The sequence below is a fragment of the Nipponia nippon genome, unplaced genomic scaffold (assembly GCF_047370975.1).
Source record: "Nipponia nippon isolate SJK-2023a ecotype South Korea unplaced genomic scaffold, ASM4737097v1 scaffold_10, whole genome shotgun sequence".
NCBI lineage: Eukaryota > Metazoa > Chordata > Aves > Pelecaniformes > Threskiornithidae > Nipponia > Nipponia nippon.
Genome location: NW_028262291.1, coordinates 4,232,816 through 4,255,638, shown reverse-complemented (window position 1 = coordinate 4,255,638; position 22,823 = coordinate 4,232,816). Strand labels below are relative to the sequence as shown.

The 22,823-nt window shown below is 40.5% G+C and overlaps 1 long non-coding RNA gene across 2 annotated transcripts in view; it reads left to right on the top strand.

Moving 5' to 3' along the window:
* Positions 1-22,823, top strand: part of LOC148057039 (uncharacterized) — a 42,215-nt gene that overhangs the window by 8,633 nt on the left and 10,759 nt on the right. The window contains exons 1-2 of one of the 2 annotated variants that reach the window (XR_015702053.1): positions 9,216-9,340; positions 9,726-10,099. This is a non-coding gene — a long non-coding RNA (uncharacterized LOC148057039). Of the gene's footprint in view, positions 1-9,215; positions 9,341-9,725; positions 10,100-22,823 lie in introns of those variants that run through there. The other variant, XR_015702052.1, reaches the window with a different exon arrangement.

Below are 22,823 nucleotides of genomic sequence, written 5' to 3'. Positions count from 1 at the left end.
CGCGGAGCAGTTCAGCGCCTGAATTGGGTGCAGATTACAGACCTCCCGATACCAACTTGGTGCTTTAGCCACCAATTTACGTCAGTTGCCAAATATCCAAAGTCTTTGTCCAGATCCTTACTGTGTGTATAGGTGGGCTGTAGGGAACATTTCCTTTTTCCAAATAATCTCCATTTTAAAATCAGTACCAGCATTTTTTTGTTCCTTTCATTTACTTGGAATCTTCTCAGCTGCACATCTGATTCTTGGTAGAGACAGGTACTGTAATTTCTACGCTGTTATCTGATCTATTTTCTAGTGTGTGTAGCTGGCTTTGAAAGCAAATAACAAGTAATCCAGTTAGATTTTATTTAAATCCATTCAGTAGGAACAATTATCTCAAGTGCTCCAGCTTCTGACATTCATCACGCTAGAAAAGGACGCAAAGATGTGTATAAAAATATGACCATTTAACTCGAGTGGTGCTTCGAGGACATAAGAATAGAATCATTCTGTTGCATTAAATAATATTATGTGGTTAAAACGTGACTAACAGGTCTTGATTATGGCCATTAATGTCTGTGTTTAATAAAGAGGGTCTAATAAAGGCACTCTAAAAAGGTTACCAAATATTACAAAGAGTTGCTTTGCTGTTTACATCAGCAAATATTTTAGGTAGAGGGAGAAAATCGTTAAGTGTTGGCTGTTAATCTTGGGTGAATGTAATAGATTCAATTATGTAATGTGACAATGAATTTGTTCTGCTTTGCCTTGGGTTAGAATTTAAGCTTTTCGCCTTCAGATTTATTCAGATTGTTAAGTGGCTGCTGAGAAGCTGGAACCTTGTCAAACAAACTTGGCTTTAAATTTTAAATTATTTTTAATCAATATGTGAAGAGGCCAAGCTCTGCCATATGTTACTCACCATCCATTAGTTGGTAGCCGGTCATTAAACTCTCACTAAGGTTTCCTAACTGTGACTATTGTGGTGATTTTTTTTCTCTCTCTCTTTGTAGAGTATGGGCAAAGGGGAGCATTCGTGGCAGATTGCCTTGAGGACAATAAAAACTCTCATGTAGTATGGTTGTTTGTTCAGACACAAACAATAGAGACATTTTGCTATTACCATTTGCCAGCTATCAAGGGGTTTCGAGCCCCCTCCCCCTTGGTGCCTACAACTCAAAACAGATGCAAAATCTTTCTTTTCAGTCCCCTTGAAATGACCTGTGGTGGTGCAGTGTCATTTAGAGGAGAAATTATTGGAGTGAGAGTGGCTGGTAACAATAGGGGCCTTGTGCCAGGCACATGACGGAACAGTGAGGGGGCTGTTGGTGACTTTATTGGGGAGGAGAGCGGCGATCTGGCAGGTGCTGCCATTGTTAAAGGTCTCCGCTCCTAGACAGTGGTCGCAGATGAGTTCATGTCATTTTGTTCAGGCTCTTTACGCCAGGCTCAGTGATGTGACACTGGTCAAGTAGCCGATCCAGCTTTTCTGATCTCCTCGACATGGTCCCTTCTGTAACATAACCCTCTATTGCTGAGATATGTCAACATGCTTCTAGGCCATATGGCTTCAAGCTAGAGTAACTTTTGTGCTCTCTGAAAGGGACATAATAACTTCATGTTTACTCTGCTAATACAGCCCCGGTACTCACTACTGATCCTGGCATTATTCGGTGTAGATGTCATCCAGAAAACCAATTAAAGTGTATTGATACAAAATAGATCCATTGGTTTAATGCTGAATTTGACAACAACAGAGCTTGTTGCTTACGAGCCGAAAGCTCCCACTGACTGTATTTAGAAATGTGCGCTCTCAGTGTTTTCCTTTTTATGCTCATAACAATGCCGGGTTCTGGTGGTGGGATCGCAGACCGGCAAACGGGGGTGAAGAAGTTTAAATTTTTTTACACTCGAAAGAATCACATGAGTGATGTTAAGTAGAAAAGGTTAAACGCAGTGAAGTAAATGTATTAATGCATTAATTTTACTCATGCCGTCCCTTTTCTCAAAGCACCAGGCCACACTATAATAGCTACATCTGCTTCTGTTGTACATATTGTTTAGTTCTAGTTTTTTGGCTCAGAGAATAGAAACTGGTCTTTCTGTGGGGAAACAAAGAATTTGTTTTTGTAAATTGCCATTTTTTTTTTCTGAATAAATCATGAAAAACCTGGCAGATTGAACAGATCAGCCATATGGAAACTGGCAAATTTTAGTCTGCTAAGGATAATTAAGGCTGGATGTTATGAAGCTAAATGAGATACATGTTTGTGGTACAGGGGAGAAGCAGAGACACAAAATAAGGAGATGGCACTCCGAAAGAAAAATTACATCTTTAGGATTTGAACTGCTGACATACAAGAGATCTGAAATGTTTTCAGAGCCGCTTAACAGGCCTGGGGTAGGCAGATTTCACCCAAACAGTGGTTGTACATCCAAAATTGTCAGACAATTTATAATATTCTACCTAGGGGATATGGGTTTTTTTCTTAACAAACACCATAGGGCAGTGCCGATACAATACAAGAGAGAACAAAGACTTGGTCATAATATGTGGAGGAACTCTGACTGTATAAAAGCATTTGCACTGCAGATAAATATTATTGCTCTTATTAGGCAAGTTTGACTACCTTTTGGTTGTCAATATATAACATAAAATAAAAGACAAACCAATTTACAAGGAATGAAAATTTGACACTGAAATGGACCTATAAATGTGTCTTACTAAAAAAAAAAAAAAAAGTCATCTATTCCATCAGATATAGAACCAAACCTTAAAAATAATCAAGAAAGGTAAGTTTGCAGGAAAAAAGAACTATGTAATTCTTGCTAGGGACAAAGCTAGATCGAGTATGGCAGCCCTTGTGAGATATGGGCCCTCCTAAAGCACCCCTGTGAGAAGCCTTTCTGATTTCATCTGTTTGGTTTTGTCCTATATTTTAAACGCTTGCCTACCGGGTCTTCTTGAAAGCTGATGAGGTCTTCAGTTAGGATAAACGGGTAGCACAGAAAGGAATTAGTTCCTAGAGGAAAAACCTGGAGTCAGTGAGCTAGGAAAATAATAGGAAAAGGCATTAGGGTTTCTAAGAACGTTTAATATCAGTGTAATGGGAAATGACTCAAGTATGCAACCAACCTAGCCAAACGCGCCACAAACAAGCAAGCACTTCCCACCTCGTTCCCCAAGAATAACAAGCAGAAAAGCAAACTGAAAACAAATCAAAGGGGAAGCAGAGAAGGGTGCGGGGGAATGCGATCTGCTAGAAGACTATCACTAAACCTTCCAAGTTGTGCTATCTGTGATTCTTAGATGAGGGAAAGGGAGTCCCTTCTCTGAGTGTGCTACTTGCTCCCATCGTGCCCTTTAAATGGAGTAAACCTCTGTTTTCTTATCTGTGTGACAAGCAGTAAAAGGGAAGCGATTACTGCCCAGATGTGGGGAGGTTTTCATTAGGTTCAGTAATGAGCTCTGACTTGTTGGATGGCAGAGCCAAAAACACAAAGGGAAATGAGGGCACACGCACACACGGTTTGTGAAACCGAGCCAAGTACTGCACACCACCCCAGCTGTGCGACAGGAGCTTGTGTGGCCAGAGCCTCCTCTCCCTCCAAAGGGATGCCTCGTACAGCTTGACAGAGCTGTGGAATATGCATTTATGCTGCTATACGCACAAAACAGTGTTAACTATAAAATGCCCAACCCAAGCTTTCAGGCTTTAAGAAATGCCAGGCTTGAGTTTGGTTGTCTGTTGAACAAGAAATGACTCTACTTGTGTGGATGTAGTGTGACGCAGTCTTTAATGGCAGGATCGTGCACTGTTTTTCTATAGGGCCTCTGCTTCCCCCGGCTGACAAGGCAGACCTGCTCAGGAATGAAGCTTGAACTGAGCACTGAGGGCTCAGGATTGCAGCCTGATCAGCTGGAAGGCAAGTAATAAATGAGGGGGCTAGAGGCTCACCAATGGGACAGATGATTTTTTTCATACAGATCCAGAGTTCAGTTAAGGTTGTGTGGCCAACCTTAATTCTGACTTTTCAGGCTTTCCGAATTCTGAGAACTTGATCTTGCCAGCTTTTTAACACCTCTGTATTCAGAGGTTTCCATAAGTTAGTTTGTAACTTCCTACATTTAAAAAAGCAAAATATATGTATAATTAAAACTCCCACCTATTGTACTCTGAGACAACCGCAGGTTCACCAACATGGCTTGAAGTTTTAAATGTAGTGCACAGACTCGACAAGCTGCAGAAGATTCTGGTCATACCAGCAAATTATAGCACATGCATGCACGCACACACACACAGAGAACAGGTTTGCAGGTATTTACTGACAGCAGGGAGCCTCCAAGCTTGGCTCTGGTGGGAACTGCATTACAGCTGTCTTGGGCCAATTTGCCAGTTGTCCTTCTTGCAGCTTCTCTTTTGGCCCGTGTTCTCTAATCTGTTCCAGTTCTGGCGGTTCTCAACTCCTGCTTATCACCCTAGATACGTTTTGGTAGAGTCTCCTTAGCCTGGGTCCTATGCCCGTATGATAGCTCAGTCTCAGTATGTCTGCTTATACTCTCAGTTTGTATCAGCGTCGGGCACGTTAGCACCCAAAAAATCCGTGCGCGCAGCGAGGTGCAGGCACTGCGTTTGAATTGAGGGCCACATCTGGCCCAGTCTGTTCTCCAGCTCCTATCGCCAGTCATAGTCCCCTTCTCCAACCAATTGTCCTCTGTCTCAGGATCCTCTAAATGTTCTCAGTACTATCTGTAAGCTTCATAATAAGCATAATATACATAATAATAATAATAAATAATAATGAACTAAGCTTCATAATAACGTTACCAGACCCACCTGACAGCACATATTTGGAAACAGGTCGTCTTGTGTTTTTTTTTTTCCACAACAGGGTCTGTTTCTGGGAGATAATGGTGGCAGATTAAGGTCCATCTCACCAGTCTGAGTGCACTGAAATCACCCCCAGGGCTTGTGAAGCTGTGAGTCTTGTAACAGTACTCAATAATTACCCCTTATTATATTAAAGTAGGAAGAAGTAATGAGGCAGAAGGATGACCGTGGTCCACACAGTTTACTTTAAGGTATTCCATTTACAAGGTGATTTTTTTTTATTACATTCCCAGAATGTTCCTAGACATACAGATTATGTTCATTAGATGGGCTCACCTGTGATTTCTTCTTTGTCATTCAGTAAACTTGGTTACTGTGGGGAAATAATGTGGTATATAAGGAACATATCGCTTGTGCACCTGTGAAATCACTTCTCTCCATTTTTGTAGTCTAAAACCTTGCTATGGTAACGATTGGTTTCTAGTCATAGGGTTGGTTTTGGTTTTTTTTTTTTTTGGCTGTAGAGTTTATTGAAAAGGTAACACTACTTAAATGATACGATGCTGGGTGTGATACTCTGGTGTGATGCTAGGTTTTAACTTGTGTTTGACCCAGCAAAAGCTAGAGTTAACACAGTAACAGTAATTACTAACTTTAGATTCTGGTTGTCATATAAATAGTATTAATTCCTTAGTATCTTTCCAGAGTTCTTCCAATGCCCATGCGTAGAGTAGCTCAGCTGACTGCAGAATTGAGCCTCTGCCCTCAGATACCCAGCAGGAGAGTTCAGCATGGGTGCAGAACTGTGGCTGCTCTCAAGTGCGCAAGGTTAACTCAAGAGGAGGCACTCACGTACAAATGATTTACTTAAAAGTCTGCATTGATAATCTATTTTTAGGTACATTGCCTCACTCACCTTTCTGGGACTGAAGCCAGAAGTTAGATGCATGATAGTATGTATTTTGTTCAAGTTTGTGTTTGCAAATACTGTAGATATGTGTTTTGGTAGAGTACAGTTCATTCAGAACGCTGAAGTTTGCTTATCTCACGTTCTCATGCAATAGAATAAACAAAATGAGAAACTAAATGAAAATCTTTAATCTTTCTCTTAAAAATACCTAGCCTGGAAATGACTGTCCTAAGAAGTTATCTTTTAGGAACACGACACAAGAAGTCTGAAAATCATCACAGTATAAGCGTATCTTTAGGATAAGAAAACGTGATCGAAAACAAAGACGTAAGCAGTCTGTGCAGTGTGGTGTAAAATACTGGGGACATATTCAAAGCGAACTTTGTACAGCAAGAAACATCAGGCTTCTCATCTGATCTGCAGGAGTTAACATGGAAGAGGATAAAATTATGCCTTCTCTTTTGCAATCAAACTTTATTTTGCATAGCCCCTCCAAAACAGAAAATATAATTTGATATTTCTGAGCTGGAAATGGTAAGCACCAGCAGACTTTCTTGTGTTAAAAAAGCAGAACTATGGTATTCCCCAGTGAGTAGGGCTCGTTCATGTCTGACAAAAATGCAGATGTGTGACTAGCTGGGTAGGACAGGTAACTATCAAAAGTCATAGGTGAAAACAGCCCCCAGAGATCTGCTTTCACAGAGGAGCCGCCACTGATAGCTTGCTGAAGAGAGAATCAGGTTAACTAGCAACATATCGCTTGCAAGGTGTTTTTTCAAAAGGAGAATTAGAAATACAGAAGAGTCACGAAAGCAAAGCATTGAAAATGGGAAATAAACACTGAAGAATAATCTTGCAGGAATGTAAGGCTGTGACAGTTAGGGAAAGGGGAGAAGTATGTGGATGAGCTAGAGTCACGTTGTGCTTTCCAAGACTTTTCTAATGAAGTGACAAGATGCTACAGTGCGGTGTCGTTCAGTGCTGGCAGCACCCGATCCCAGGAAAAAATTGCAGGAGCTTTGAGCTTGCCAAAAGCTGGAGTCCTCTATACCTAGCAGAGGCAGGGTACTGCCAACAAGCTGCTGCTTTCTACAGGGGAAAGGATCTCTGTGAGATGCAGGGTGTCCAGCGGAGTCCGAGACTTTGGTAGTTCAGGATTTGTCGCGGGAACTTCAAGCACCCGCTGCACGCGGAGCAGGGTGTCAGCTCTGAGGCATTAAAATGTACCCTCACCGCTGCACAGCAAACACCTCCAGGCACCGTGAAGCGTCGCTTTTTCTTCTTAGTAACAGCAAGGTAAATCATCAGTGAAGTCGTCAAGGCTTGCTGCTGTGAGAGCTGAATGTGTCCTACCCATTTCTTGGATTTTTCACAATATCAGTGTAGGTTCTCTGTCCTCTGTTGACAATGACGGGGTTTAACTGGTTCCCTGTCCAGGGAATCGAATGCTCGTGGTGGATTTTTCCCTGCAGTTGCACCTTGTTTTGCTGAGGAATAAAAGGGAGTAAATAAAACTGAGGGGACAGAAGGAAAGCAGGCCACAGCCAAAGCTCAAGGAAAAGTATACGATGAGTAAATTAAAACCAGTGTTGGGATGTAAGGCAGATATTTAAAATGATTTGATTTACAAAAAAAAAAATCCTAAGGAATTACTATTAATACAACCGATCAACTGTTTTTAAAGATTGTTTTTGGAGCTGAAGGGGAAGAACAGTGGCTCTTTTATTACGGCAGGCTAGCAGTCCTGGGAATACTCTGTTCCTCTTCTGCTCGGTACAGAGTAGGTTTGAAGAGATGATAACAGCAAGGAGCGTATCATAGCTTTATGATCACTCATCAGCTTTGGGGAGCCTGTGAAATGAAAGGCCCCCAGACCGGCCAAGGTTGAAAGGTTGAGGCTGTAACCAGACTTTTTGTTCCTGAGATGGCCGGAGCCATTACCGAACAACAGACAAGGGTGCATAGATGATGGGCATCTTTGCTTTGTCGCTGCTCCCTGGTTTGAGGATACTCTTGTCCTCCTTCTGCCCCTTCTCCATTTGACAAGTTTGCTTTCAGCAGATATGACAGGCACTGGTGGGGGTCACTGGCCCAATTCCACATTTCCACACTTGGCTTGCTCCAAGTTCACTGGCCTGAACTAATGTCTCCAATGGAGGTCGTACTACTGAACATTATGAGTTTTTATATATTAAACATGCATTAGTGGTTTTACCCTGCTTATCTGACAGCTGTAGAAAAATAAAGAAAATTCAGTTTGAACTTTAAAAAGCAGGGCTTAATTTATGTCCACTACTTTTGTTCCTCACTTTCTTTTTGATTTGCCAATTGCAAAGCTCAAGGGAGATAATAAAATGGAGGAGCTGCTACTTTATACTTCCACGTGCTTCCTAGTGCCTGTGCCTCACTGGGTGAGCTAAATCTAAAACTAGGAAAAGAGTTTTCAGATGGAAATTTGATTAAACAATGCAATCATCTGTCTCACAATCTGTTTTTTTTATAAGGAAAGTATTTTTTTTTTCCAGGGGGAATTTTCTTTCAGAGGGTTTTGTATGAAAAGGCAGACGTCATGAATACTGATGGGAAGGGCTCAGTGTTTTGTTATTTCTGTATAACAAAGACAAAATGCTTCAATAAAATCAGAAAACACAGATGTTACTTTGAGTGTATTTTGCATCTTCTAGTTTTTTTTGGGTTTTTTTTTTTTTAAGGTTGGGAACAATCCCTCCCTCAGACTGACAATAGCAGCTCATGACAGACAAAATTAGCAGCTGGAAACTTAGCCAAAAGTTTCGGCTTTTTAGTTTGTTGTTATTGTTTGGGATTTTCTTAGATGGTGAAAGGCACGCTTGAAGGAAGAGGCATGGATGAATTGAAAGCCCTTGTTTCTCACTCTCAGTATAGTTTGACTGGATTTTAGTTTTTATAAACAGTTTAAAATGGGAAAATGCACAACCCTTTGTTTAGAAATTAGCCTATTGTGTTTTTCTCTTTTTTGTGTGTGAGGACTTTAGAGGGAAATTCGTGTGGTTTGATAATATATATACTTTTCATACTCATTTAAAAAGATCACGTTTTTATTTAAAAAAACAAATAATCATTTTTTGTATGTCAGTGAAAAAGCAACATCTATCCATTTTTCCGAAGTAGTCTGTTTCTAGGGAGGACGCAAGAGATGCCTGGGGATACCTTGTCACCCTGGCTCATGACTGAATAATGAGCAAAGTGAATTAATTTCCTTACTGTTTGCTCAGTAATTTTCGAGTGTCGTGACTGTTTTATATTCTGCAAATTTTACAGGGGCAAAGATGGCTATTGGAACCTTTTCAGGGTCCAGAAGGACTCTTCTGGCATGACAGTGTCTCTCTCATTTTCTGTGCTTATTGCTTTACTCCCTGCTTGTAAAGCTGGACGCTAGCAGGGTTGCCCTTAGCGAGCCCGGCGTCGGGAGGGACCATGGCTGGGGATTACCTCCGAGGCCGCCTGGTCGTAGGAGCCCCACTTTTCCCAGGAAACCACATCATCTGAGCTTACGCTTTGTAGGGTGTTTAAATGCTTCTGACCACAGCGGAGGAGCAAATCTGCAGAAGGAAGCTTTCCGTGAGATCTGGCATAGGTATGTTCAGCGCTAGGCTCGGGGGGAATGTGATGTGGTTGGTTTTCCTGTGCTTTTGAGACGTCTGGGATCTCTGTGTTGATGGGGCTATGCTTTACACCAACGGCTACTTCAGAGTGCTCTCTAGATACTTCACTACTGAGGGATGTTTTACTCTGAGAAACAAAGAAATAAGATATTTTCTGTTCAAGAAATGATGGATTTAGAGGCAGGATTTTACGGTTTCCCTGGGTTAGCCACGGGTATGTTCTCTCTCCTTCATTCAAGCTACCTGGGAATTTTCTAAGGAAACGTGCTTTTCTCAGGATCGCTGGCTGGCCAGTCATGGCCCGCCCAGCCTATCTGTAAACGCATCTCTTGCTTATGCTGCCTTTCGTTCTTTCAGGGTACAAGCTCTTCAGAGAACAGACCTCAGGATTCATACTGCATTTAAGAAATTGAGGGGAATACGGGGAAAATCCACCTGCCAACACTGAAAGATAATATTATGATCAAAACAAAGTATTAGGATTTGGGAGACTTGGCATCTATTTTTTTTTGAATCAGCTGTGACCTTAAGCAAGTCCTGTGGTTTAAACTGTTCTTTAACTAGATGGCAATGGAAGGGAACACCTTGTAATGATTATCGCTTTATTGCAGGACAGTAATAACACCTGCTGAATCCGTATAAAGAAAAAATGTGAATAAGAAATGATGTTGTAATGAGACGGGATCACAGAGTAGAAGAGGAAACACCGCTGTCCTCATTCCATTTCAAAGGTAAAACACTGTCATGTTCTCGTGTCAAACTGCCTAGTGTGTAAACAATCCCTTCTCAAAGGAGACCTTAACTGAGATAGATATAAATCAACAAAAATAGATCTGATTGCAAAGGATTTTCCCTGAAATAGTGCATGATCTCTAGCGTGCAGCTGCTGGAATAACAGGGAGTTGCTTGCAGTGGTAGAAAATATTTTATCTGCTGGGTCTACCTGTACATGCTATATTTAGTAAAGAATCACTTTAATAAGGAAAAATGATTTCTGATTCTGATACTAGTGACGTTTCCTTATTTCAGGATCATTTTCTTTTTGGACTTTATGGAAACTTGTTCCCAAACTAGTCATGTAGTGTTGCTTCATATGTAAATACTGTTATTGCCTACCTGTATTAGTGCTTCTGATGCAGGAGAATATAGCTGATGAAATCTTTCTTTTTCAGGGTATTAATCCAACTCTTGATATGTCGTAGAGTAGCATTAGAGGCTCCAGACTTAACTGTGGAAATGGGGGGACTAGTGAGCTGCTGTGTGGCCCATATCCATGGCTGGAAAACGGAATTTTCAAGGAATGGCCTTTTTTCCTGGGCCTCTGAGAGGATTTGGAGTATGCTTGTCCACAGAATAGCAGAATTCGGGGTGGTAGAGGGCGAGAAAGGGGCTTTGGTGGAAATGCAAGATAAGGAAAATATTATTTTGCATAGGGAAACGTCTTGTATGCAGAAAGTGTAGTACTAGGTAGTGTGAGAAACTCAGCACTGAGGTTTCTGGCTTTTCACACAGCTTGTTTATAATAAAGACCATTCCCTATCATTTCCATGTGGAAACATTACTTCACACTTGCAACTGCGCAAGAGCAAGTGGAGCAGAAGAGCCTAATTAAAGTTACAGGGACTTCTTTATAACAGAGCAAATGTTAGTTTAATGATACAGTTACAAGTCACAAAGAAATCGGAGCAGACGCCCCAAGTTTTATACATTTTTGGCAAAGTAAGTGGGAAACTATGTGCTAAAGTGAGGTCAACAGATGGAGGAAGAGAGGTACAGGAGGGGAAGAAAGCTACACACCCATGTACAAAACCAAAAAAAGCCCCCAAAACCCCAATCAAGCAAACAAAAAGAACTAAAGAGACAAACCTTGGAAGAAACAGATTTTTAAACAAAGTTTGCCAAATAAGCAAACTTTTTTTTTTTCCTGAGAGCAGATGCAAAGTGTCTTTTCAGTTCATTTTGGATAGAAATAAGTGAACACATGCTGTGCTTTAATAAATCTTGGCGCAACCACAATAGGAAAACTCAGACCTTGATGAACAATTCTGTGTTGGAGTTTGGTGATGCTCACCAAGCCTCTTTGCGTTCTTCCCTCTCCTTTTCTGCTTTGGAAAACAAAATTTCTCAGTGATACGCAGAGGTCCGTTTCCTCCATCCTGTGCAAGGACACAGCCAGGGCAGGTAGATGGTCTTCATAACATCTAAAGAGTACCGAATGTTTTGAAATCTGCTCTTTTGAATGTGGAGCTGGCAGTCAGAACCCAACAGTTCAAAATCCTGACCCTCTCATGGTAAATGGCCCTGCTAACTGCCTCGGGCAAAAGTTAGTTAAGTTTATGTTTTCAAAATTCTTACCTAACCCTTTTTCAATTCCTTCTCAGGAATTCAGCTTCTAAGTTTCCTTCTTAAATTCCTTCTTCAGCTGCAGAGTAATCTGGTTTTCATAAAACCAAGACATTGATGCAAACCTCTGTGAATCTTTGTGTTCCCTCTTATGAAATGGGACAATACAGTCACTGATGCTTTTTTCCCCTCCTTCTGTTTTGGGTCATTTTTTTATTTGCTTTGAAAAAGCATGGTGATGTTTCATAATAACTTTGCATAACCGTGTAGGTCTGTCTCTGGATTTGCTATCATCTCTTCTCAACCTTCCGGCGTTGTACTATTGTTTATTTTGTTGTTTTGTTTGTTTTTTTTTTTTTTTTAAAGACAGGGATCAGGAGTGACACCTCGGCTCTGTCAAAACCAGTGGAAACAACCCTGGTCTTGAAGAGAATCAGGATTTTATCTCAAATGTTTTTATTTGCCTAGCACCCTTGGATAATTTGGAATAATAATAGTTAACATGTATCATGCTCTGATCCCTGCCAAGCATTCCGGATAAAGGCTTAATATATTTGGTAAATCTGGGATATGCTTATTATCAGCCTACCTTAGCTGTATCTAACAAGGACAGAGTGCGCAGGGGAATATTAGCCTGACTGCAGACGTGTTGATATTGGTGAGCCTTAGGGCACATCAGACACTTATACAAAGCCCTAAAATTTAGTAGAACATACAGCTGGCAGATTCCTGCCAGTCCATTTTTCTGGGCTGCCATAACCTTGTTGGAGACCAGTTTTAACATAGGAATAGGTTTAACATATAAATTTCATTATGCTTCCGGAGCTGGATTTTGTACAAATCCCGTGATCCGTGAATCAAAGCTATAAAGATCACAGACAGTGCAAACAGGGAGCGTCTGACCCTTGAATCTTCCACGTGCACTACTGTACTTTCCAGAAAAGGCTTGCAAAATTTCTGCTATTGTATGTGTACTTTGCAACTTAGTGAAGCTGGCCTTGTCGGTAATACTGAAAGAGGGTTGCCTTGGTTGAAGGGAGGATTTTTTCTGAGCTGAATGTTCTGCTTTGCTGTATGGTTGTGGCTTAACCTTTTCTTAACGCTATTTTTATATGAGATCATAGTTTACTCTGTTCAAATACCTATGGAAAATGTTCAGACACCTCTTCTTTTGGAGTAACTTGGAACACCTCTGTTGATGTCAATGGTCACGCTTGTTGGAGACGAATGCTTTGATCTAGATGTAAAAGTATCGGCTACTGCAGGCACTGCGGCACAGACAGAGTATACTCCAAAATGGAACATATTTTTCCACCCCCAGAATCCTTGGAAAGCTCCAAGAAATTCATGTCTCTGGAAACTCTTTGGTTAATATGCACTGTAAAGTTACCAATGCGAACTTGTGTCATGGAAAGACTGATCTTCTCCCTTAGTGCGGGTAACTGAACCTCCTTAATTTTGTTACAGTAGATTAAATTGGTCTCAAACTTTTGTCTCCACATGGTACACACAGCACCTAACCATATATGTGATGTCAGGCTTAAAATAACGCATCTCCTTGTATCAGGATAATACCAGGACCTTGAGGAGAACGGAGAGGAAAAATGGCCTCTCGGTTTCTCCCTTTTTTTGAACGTAACACGGTGCACGCATGATTTGCGAGTCTGTGTGTGCGAAATGATTATTAGGTTGTGACAGAGAAAGGGGGAAGATATGAAATAATCTGAAGGCTGGTTAGGATTAGAAACAAAGTTGGATATAATTTGAGAGGCCTGAATTCGTTCCATTCCTTTTCAGTTGGAAAAGGTTAATCATTGTAAGTTGCTCTTCGCAAGCAGAAAAATACCTCTAGTACAGTCTTGGGTGCTCACATTAGACCATGTGTTTCCGAAGTGGCCGTTGCCCCTCATAAATTTTCTAATGAGATTAGTCACAAACAAGATAATTAGTCATTTCTAGGCCAAAAATAGATGAATTGACTGGGACTTAAAATATTTATGTTTACTTTAATTAATAGATTGAGTCAACAGAAATGAAATACTTCCTCTCTGACTGTGATCTGTTTCTGTTGGGTGAAAACCCAAGAGTACCTACCTATCTGGACTACTCGTAACCTATATAGTAGCTTATATAACTCTATATTTGGGCATTATCAGTTTAATGCAGGTAACTGCTTGTTTGGTTTTCATTGGAAGGGTTCATTTAAGACTAGTTTTCTTGCTGTATTTTAGACATACTGACATAGAGGTCAGATACGCATTCCCACGAAATACTGACAACTGATGGAGTTAAATACAAGTCTGATTTGCCAGTGATAGAAAAGTAGGAACAGGTACAGTCTGTTTGTCATAGTATTTGTTCAATATGCCAAATTATATCTTAGCAAAACTCATGTATTTCACCAGATGTGCTGAACAAGTGTTAAATGTGATTTTGACCTCCTCCCCACACCTTTCACATTATACTGAGCCTCCTTGCTTTCAGTTCAAGACAGTCCAAACAAGTTTTTCCTCTGGAGTGTGGTGGAAATACCCTACAGACAGTGTTTTCAAAGGTGGTTCTTGCACCAGTGGGACACTGTGCGTGAGCAAATTGCGAGATGATGCTACTTATGGACAATCGACTCCCTCGGAGCTCCTCCGGACAGCCGCACTGCACTCTTCGGTCAGCTAGGCACCATCTACGCTCTGCCTCCTGCTCCGCTGTGTGCACTTCCCGATGAATTGTCTGAACTGCTCTTGTTTTTCCCACATTACACTGTCCTCCCCTATCTGTTTCTTTGCTATTCCTTGCTCAGGCTCTGGTTCTTTCTACAAATCTTTCCTGAAAATACATTTTTGAAGGGAGGTCATAAAATTCTTTCTGTACACCTCTCCCTTTGTATTTGTGTGTGTGTGCGAGCGGCGTGTGCCAAGGCTCAGGTAGTTTTCTATGATATGAAAAATTTACCACGTTGAAGTTAAGAGTTTACGTATGTGATACATTATTCGTGGTACTCCAAAAATCCCAATACAATTTCTCAGCTTGTCATCGGTTTTGTTTTGGTTGGTGTTTTTTGTTTGTTTGTTTGTTTGTTTTAAATTTATGTTACAGGGTATGTTTTAGGAACAGCTATTTGAGAACAGTTTTAGATCTCTACATATTTTATGTCACTCTCTCTGTCAAACTAGCTGGTCCTTTCTTAACAGCCTGATTCACTAAGCTGTGAAGACCAACTACAGCAGAAGTTGACTCTAAAGCATTTTGAGTCAGTGACGTCTACCAGCCAGATGAAGTCAGGTGCTCGTGCCATATATACGAGGCTAATCAACTAGAAGTTTCCTTTTCAAATGTGAAGACAGTGTGCCATACCAGACCTTAAAACCGTCATTAATCCTGAAATGCATATCACTATTTTGTACTGGTATTCCACTCTTTGCTGGGAAAGTAGTGGGTAGAGGTTTGTAGAGCAGGGAAAGACTTTAACGTCTTTCAGCTGCTACTTTGGGAACTGTGGTTCTTCAAGACTTGTGGTCCTAGCAAATGAAGAGTTCAGATAAGCCCGGAATAGTATATATTAATTCACTTCATATAGAAAAGATGGTAAAACACCATAATGAAGACATATTGACAAAGACTGTGCGATCTGATGCATGGATTTTAGTCGTATATGTAGAAAGTGTGTATATTGTGTGAATGTAACCGTGGGTGTCTTGTGTCTAGGTACAAATATGTAGGTAAATGTTTGACTCTTGCATGTAAAGGCACTTTAAATATACAGTTGCTACGGATTGAGTCAAATACCTACTTCTCTTTCAATGTAAGAGTTTCCATTTAAATACTGACAGTGAAACTCATGTGTAAAATCTGAGAGTGTGGGGGAAGTCAAAGCAGAGTAATTCTCCTTGAGAGGAAATCTTGGGGAGTGGAGATATGGATAGATATGGAATATGCAAAGTGATGAAAAGAAAACATACACTATACACCTCGAGCTGTTGTTATGTTAAAAGAACTTTTTCTTTCTTAGGCTCCGAAAGAAAAATTACTGAATAAAATAAATTGGCCTGCAGCCCCTTGAACCTGTCAGAAACAAATTTGCTGTTAAGAACACTAACTTCAGGGATGTTAGTTGGATAGTATTGTCACATTCTCTCTCTCGGTTGTTGCGGTTTTGGGTTTTTTGGGGTTTATATTTTGTTGTTTGTTTGTTTTTTCCCCTGCTCTATTGGGAAACTATTCTGGTTTTACTGATTTGTGTTCATAATGAACAAACGGATGCAGAAGGATGTTGACGGGGATCTAGATCGCAGTTCTAATAGCTATGGGGAGTAACTCACGGTATTGTAGAAAGTCAACCAAAGCTCTGGGCAGCAAACCTGGATTTGGGAAGGAAAAGTTCTGGTGCATTTTTGGACTAACGTCTGGAAACCTTCAACCTATGGTGATGTAAGCCATATCTAATGGGTCAGTCCTGGGCACATATCACCATTTGGCATTTTGTGTGCTTATTCAGTCTCTGGAAAAGGCTGGGCGTCGGGAATAGTGAGGGACATGTTCTTAATTTTGCCTTTGGGATATTACTTCTTTAGAGAAGATAGCGAGTTTTAACATCTCCTGTGTTCCTGTGACTCAGATTTTCCTCCTTCACCTTCTGGCCGTGATGCTTCCTGCCTGCAAATGGAGGCATGTGCAATTCTGTATCCTGCCCGCGAAGAACAATATCGTTCTTTGCTCCTCATTCGTCCGCAGTTGAGCCAGGCAGAAAGGGATGCAGCTTCAGAGATGGATTTAAAAAGCGCTCAGGCTGTGGCAGTGCTATATGTAAGTGATGTTTTTATTTACACGCTCATGACAGTTGTGTCTGGGAACACTTGTGGGTCTTGCCAGATACTCTGGTACTCGGTAGCTATTCTGTCTTTCCACCAATAGTTTGCAGACTTCTGCCAAGTTGTTTCTCTTTTGTTATGAAAGAGATAAAAATAAAATGGGCTGGACCTTGATCAAGAAATGATTTTAGATACAGCTTGGCAACAGAAGTAGACCCTCAGCAACATTTTCCATTGTACAGTCACTCTTTTTTCTTAACTGGGCAGTATGATAAATTGCTAATTTCAGGTCAGGCAGCTTAAAATGTAGAACAAAAACAATGACACCATGGAAAATAAAAAGGGTGTCCAGAGTATTGAGTTTAAATTTAAATCTGTCTCTCTCAGGAAGCAGACTTTAGCAACAAAGATGGAAACACACTTCAGAGGAACATGGCTGAAGGCTAATGAGCAGGGATAGCTTTCAAATTCACCAAGAAAAGTGGGTTAAATCCTTTCTTCTGAAAAATGGATGAACTAAACTTGATTTTTCCTGAGCTCACCCCCTTCATGTAGGAATATTGCTACTGTGTCTGATTAACTAGTTCTTTTTTCTTTCAAGGTCACCAAGTCTCTGTTTTCTATTTTTAAGACGTTAACTTGACAGCAGTCAAAATTAATTGCCTCTTCGTATGTATCTTGGTCTCAGAGAATAAAAGATGTTAGAAATGGTCTCAAAATGGTAGGTCTTCTGCTCTATTCCCTGTCTGTACAGGTCTACCAATATTATGAAATATTTCAGAAATGCTTGTTGGGCATTTACCAGCGTTTTCAGAAGTGTCTAAACAAGTTAGGTGCTTAGATCCCATTGAATAGAATAGGATGTAAAAGACTCTTGATAACATCAGATATCCAAATACCCACCTATAAACATTGAACTGCTAGTTTTTAACGCACTAAAATCAATGAGAGCTAAGTACTCAGTGTTGCAAAATCTTTGCAAACATGAATCTAGGCTCTTTGGTCTCTCTTGAAACTGAAATTAGGCTGTTTAATCATGAATATGGTTTTGAAAAGTCTTAGAAGTTGCTGTGTCCTGTTCCTGAGGGAGATATCAGCGCTGTTTCAAAGATCTCGTCACGTCAGTATTTGACAAGTGAAAGCTACTCATCTGTGTTCAGTATATTAAATTATTTATCCTCAGCGATTTTACTCTTTGAATATTAGGAGATGTGGTTACAACACTGATTGTTTTAAAAGATATGGAAATAATATAAATATGTGAATAATTACCTATTTACTGAGTAAAAAAAATTACAGAGTACGTAAATTTGATTATTGAGACCTCTCCTATCAAACCAGCTTATTTTATTGCACTTCTCTGAACAATTTCCAGTATGACAAGATTTTGTTGGTGGTGAAACATAGAAAAGGTGAATACAAAATTCAAATGTTAGTGCTTGACAGCCCTGTGGTGGGAGACTCTTAAATCCCCGCTCCGTGGTGTGGCAAGATGCCTTCTTCCTGCCTGGGGAAATATCAAAAACTCTTTGTCCTTTTTTCTACACTTTATCACGTGGCAAACTCGTGTCTGATTTACGGTTCATTACCAGACTGAGGTTTTTCTAGGTTTTTGGTTCTGATTGAATGACAGAGTTTTAGACAATTTCCCGGAGTTATGAGTTAAAGTGACCATCTGTGGGGCTAAAAGAGTCATTAACTTTCCATGGCCATTTCCACCCATTGTCTTCCTTTGAGGCTACCCTTAAGGATTCCAGTTAGCAACCAAATGTAACAATGGGTTGGGTTTTGGTGTCAGGGGAACACCTGTCCATTAGGAAGAAAACGGAGGCTTTCTACTTTTTTTCAAGTAGATCAGTGTAGGACTGTCAGTTGGGAACAACATTTGGTCACGAGCAATCTGGTACAGGCTGCTTCAAATCCGTGACCCCAAACTGGAAGATGGTGTTGGCTGATCAACCTGCCTCTTCAGGGAGGGCAGTTTAGGCTGCAACTTAATTTTTTTCATTGGGCCGTGAAGTAGCACTTGCATAACTTTAATAAGCTTGGCTATAGTTTTCATGGTCTCTTTCTACAGAATTCTCACCTACACATAACTGAGGTTTTTTTGAGTGCGTATATCTGGTGTGGAATTAGGGTGTCATCAAGCATAATATAGACTAAAAATTAGTATTTCACTACAGAGAGATTCTACCTCCTGGTTTATTCATTACCTTCATAATTAACTGGCAAATTCAAGGTGAAAGAGAACTTTATTTTTTGTATGCTTTACATTTGCGTTTCCTATTAAGAAGTCATTTGTTTTTCTGCTTAAGGGTCAGACAAATACTTTGCCTTCAGTAGCTGCATTGCTGGTCTCTCTTTCCTCAGGAGCCGCTGTGTCACTTGTGAATTTCAGCTTTATTAATGAATTCTTCTGACCAATTAATCCTCCTGCATATTTTACTTGATTGTTCTGATCTTTACTTTTGTCCTGAAATGTTGTTCATTGTCCTGTGTTTACAGGAGCTGTATTCTGCCACGGTGACATCTGCATTTCAGGAACAGGATTTCCTGTTCTTTCTGGTACATAATTTCCAAAGTGAGCTTGAAATAGGGGAAATACAACTGTCTTTTTTTTTTTCTACAGCACCTACATGATTACAAGTGCTCTGTGGAAATGATACAAAGCTTTTTCCTTGCCCAAAGGACTTTTCAGCATTTTTTAAGAGTAATTTAGCACGTGGAATCAAAAAATAGTATGGAAAACATGGGGATGAAGTACTCCGTAGCAAAATTATTTCCTTTGACTGATCAGTTCGGATGCACACACAGCTGCAACAGAAAGATTTTCTTGCAGCGATAATTATTATTGCTCAAGAACTCTTGTGAATGCTGTTAGTGATTGAAGTAAGAAAAAGGTAGTGGCTTTTTGAAGCAATAGAAAAAGAAAAGTAGAAAGAAAATGTAGCCCTAATTTATCAAATTGGTTTTGTGTGTGCCTGTCTTCTAGGTGTATGACTGATTTAATCAACTTTTTACACTCTGGAACTTTCAGAAGGTTAGGCCTGTGTTAAAGACCCCTGGTGAAGATGTGATTCCCTGTACTAAGGCACAGAGAGAAGAAGGAGACACTAGAGTTCGTTGTTATCACGTCCTGTACACAGAAAAGAGAAAGAAAACTTACAATTGAAGACTGACTGGTTTCTTTTGATTTGCAGTTGGTCTGGTTTTCTTGAGGTGCCTCATGATAGACTCTCTCTCTGATGTTAAACTAACATGAAAGCAATGCTTTTTGGAAGGATCAACTTCGCTAAGTGGCTGCTGTAATTTTGTAACAAGCGCTTTGAAATCTTTTCTGGCTGAGACTGGAAGAAATCAAAGTTCAGAAGAAATGGAACTGAGATTTGATTCAACTTCTTTGGTTTTGGAACCAAAAGCAACTGCCCATGTTTTAATACTTTTCTCCCTTGTTCCAGCTGTAACTTGTCGTAATTGGTCTCTGAACTGGCTGATTTTACTGCAGTGCACAGTATTTGACTCTTAATGCCAGCATAAGACGGACAGTGGAAGGCTTGTGAATTTTCCAGTGTCTTCAGCCTTCTATTGTTACAAGGCATCAAGTTCCTCTCCATTTTACTTTATTTTATTTTATTTTTTTTGATTCATGCTTGCTTTCTTTTGGCAAACGGCTTTGCGTTTCCTTCTCTTTTGTAGAATTTGTGGCCACATAAGTTATCAGCTATAAAAAGGCAAGAGCAGGAAAGCTTGTCCTTGACATACCCAGTGGAATTAAAAAAAAAAAAAAAAAGCAGCAAACCATTTCCTATTACTTTGTTCTGTTGGTAATTGCTGTAGGAGGTTGCCAGAAGGAACCGTGTCTGTCTTCAGGTCAGGATGGTAAACTGCGATGTCCTGCCATACTACAGAAAATAGAGGTTTTGTTTCCTGCAGAGCGAGGTAGAGCGGATGCGACTTCTGCCCGCTGACCTTGTGAGCAGGGCTAACTGCAGGAGGGTATGCAAGGTCTGGGTCGAAAGTGGATGAGGACAGCAACCGAGAGCGAGCAGCGGGATGAAGAGGAGTAGTCCCTGTGTTTGAAAGAGGCTCTGTAGCTTGTAGTGCTATTTCACAATTTAGAGATTCGCAATTTAAAGCTTTTGGTCTGGACTAGGTCTAATATTGTGTCTCTGTGACTGGTGAGGAAGTGACAGAATCACTGTCAGAGGATCAGTAAGAAGTTAAATACAACAATTTATGAATACCTGAGGCATTTATGGTTGGATAATGTGAAGCGTGCTTTAGAAATGCTTCTTCCCTTCATTGTCTGTAGAGAATACCTACCTGCTAGGTCAGAGCTTTCTGGCTAATGTATACAGTAGTTAAAACTTGGTCAGACACATTTCATTCTCCCCATTTCCTACTCTGTGAAACATGGAGAACTGACAATGAGCTATGAATAAAATGCTTTCTTAATTACACACAGCAACGCCTTGCTCTGTTGTTGCAATTCTTGGTGTAGCATCGCAGGACTTCAGACCGTAGGCACGGACGGGAGTGCTTTGTGTTAACTGCCCTAAAAACATAGAGCAAAAAGATGGTCCCTGCTCTAAAGAGCTTCCAGCAAAGTATGAGAGACGATGGATGGATGCAGCCTGGCCAGGGGATGACTGCAAGCTGTTGCAGAACCGGAGAATAATTTCTTGTAAGATGAATTTATGAAACTTCCACCTATTTTCTCTCTTCTGGGGATCGCACAGCTAGCTGCCTGTTGGTTTTGGATTTGGACATTTGAAGGCTTTATGAATCCAGGGATTATTTCACAGTTTGTAGAGTTCTGTTACAGGGCTGATGACACCCCTCAGAACGTCTGTCAGACTGTTCACGAGGGATTTCTGCTGGCTACCTTTAATCTGAAAGCCCTGCCTTACTTCTACAGGGCTTGTTTGTCCTTGAGTGCAAGGTAACTTTTTAATCTGTTTTAGAATAAGTGATGCTTTCAGGGGCCAGGAAGAAAATTTTCTTCCCATCTAACATTAATTTTATCTTTAGGGGGAATTCTTTTGAATAAGGGTGTTAAAATAGAGTTATGTGGGGGGTCTCATGGCCACCGCTTTCCTTAAATTGCAGTTGAACCCTGGGGATTAGCCGGCAACTCTATTTCACCAAAAATTCCCGTGCTCAGTGAATTTTCTGAACTGCAGATTTGTAATACCCATCAAACCAAAACAGATAATCTGTATGACTGTGACTACTGGAGGTTAAGAATAACTAATATTGATATCAAATATTGCACATTATATATCAATACTTTAATATTTCTCAACCAATATTATAAAAATACTGGCTTGTAGATGCTTTTGGCTTAAAGAAAAAGCTTACCATCTGTGAACTGAATCTGTTTTACTTTGGACCAAAGCACATCAGCTGGTGTTTGAATATTGCAAACACAAGCGGTTCAAAACTTGTGAGTTAGACCTTCAGAAAGGATGAGGCTGGCTTAGAAATAGCAAGTTTATATTGTGAATCACTTAAAGTTTTCTGGGTTTGAACTTTTTTCGAGCTTTGGAACTTGTGAGGGGTAGTTATTGTACAACAAAAGACTACCTAACGGTTGGACTTGATGATCTTAAAGGTCTTTTCCAACCTAAACGATTCTATGAGTCTACTGTCAGGAACTATCAGAAAATACCAATAACCTCCAACAAAGCTGTGAAAATTTATACCAGTTACAGCTCTGAAGGACTTCTGCAGAAGCGGGATCCCTGCAAGGGGGACACGCGGATGACTAGGCTCACGGGAGTGACTGCAGGGGAAAGGGTCACAAATCTGTGCCACAATGGCCAGCTCTGCCAACTGAGGGACAAGAAAAAGGACCGAATGTGACTGATTCTGCTTTCAGCTTAGCTGGAACATTGACAGACCTCAGGGACAACAGGATCATGCCACGTACACCAGGAAAGCACAAAGCAAAATAAGTTTACCTTAATGCTTGGATAATAATATTAGTAAACTCTGGTGGCTTAAAGCAAGAGGGAGTGGGGAGAGGAGATAGCAATCTTCTCTCCTGCCTGGTTTATACAAGAAATGCTTCCTTCTGTGCTTCCCTGTTTTCTTGGCTAGTGAGCTCAAGGCACTTTGTTTCGGTCTTCTCTAATCACCGCTAATGAGGAAATTGCTCACTATTCCTCCACCGCTTACATTGCATTTACACTCGGGATGCAGAGTTACAGCTAATATTCCATGGTTGCTTAGCCCTCTGGTGTTAAGGAAAAATTGGAACTTGTTGGGTTACATTTCTTCCCGCTATAGGTAGAAGATCCAACCT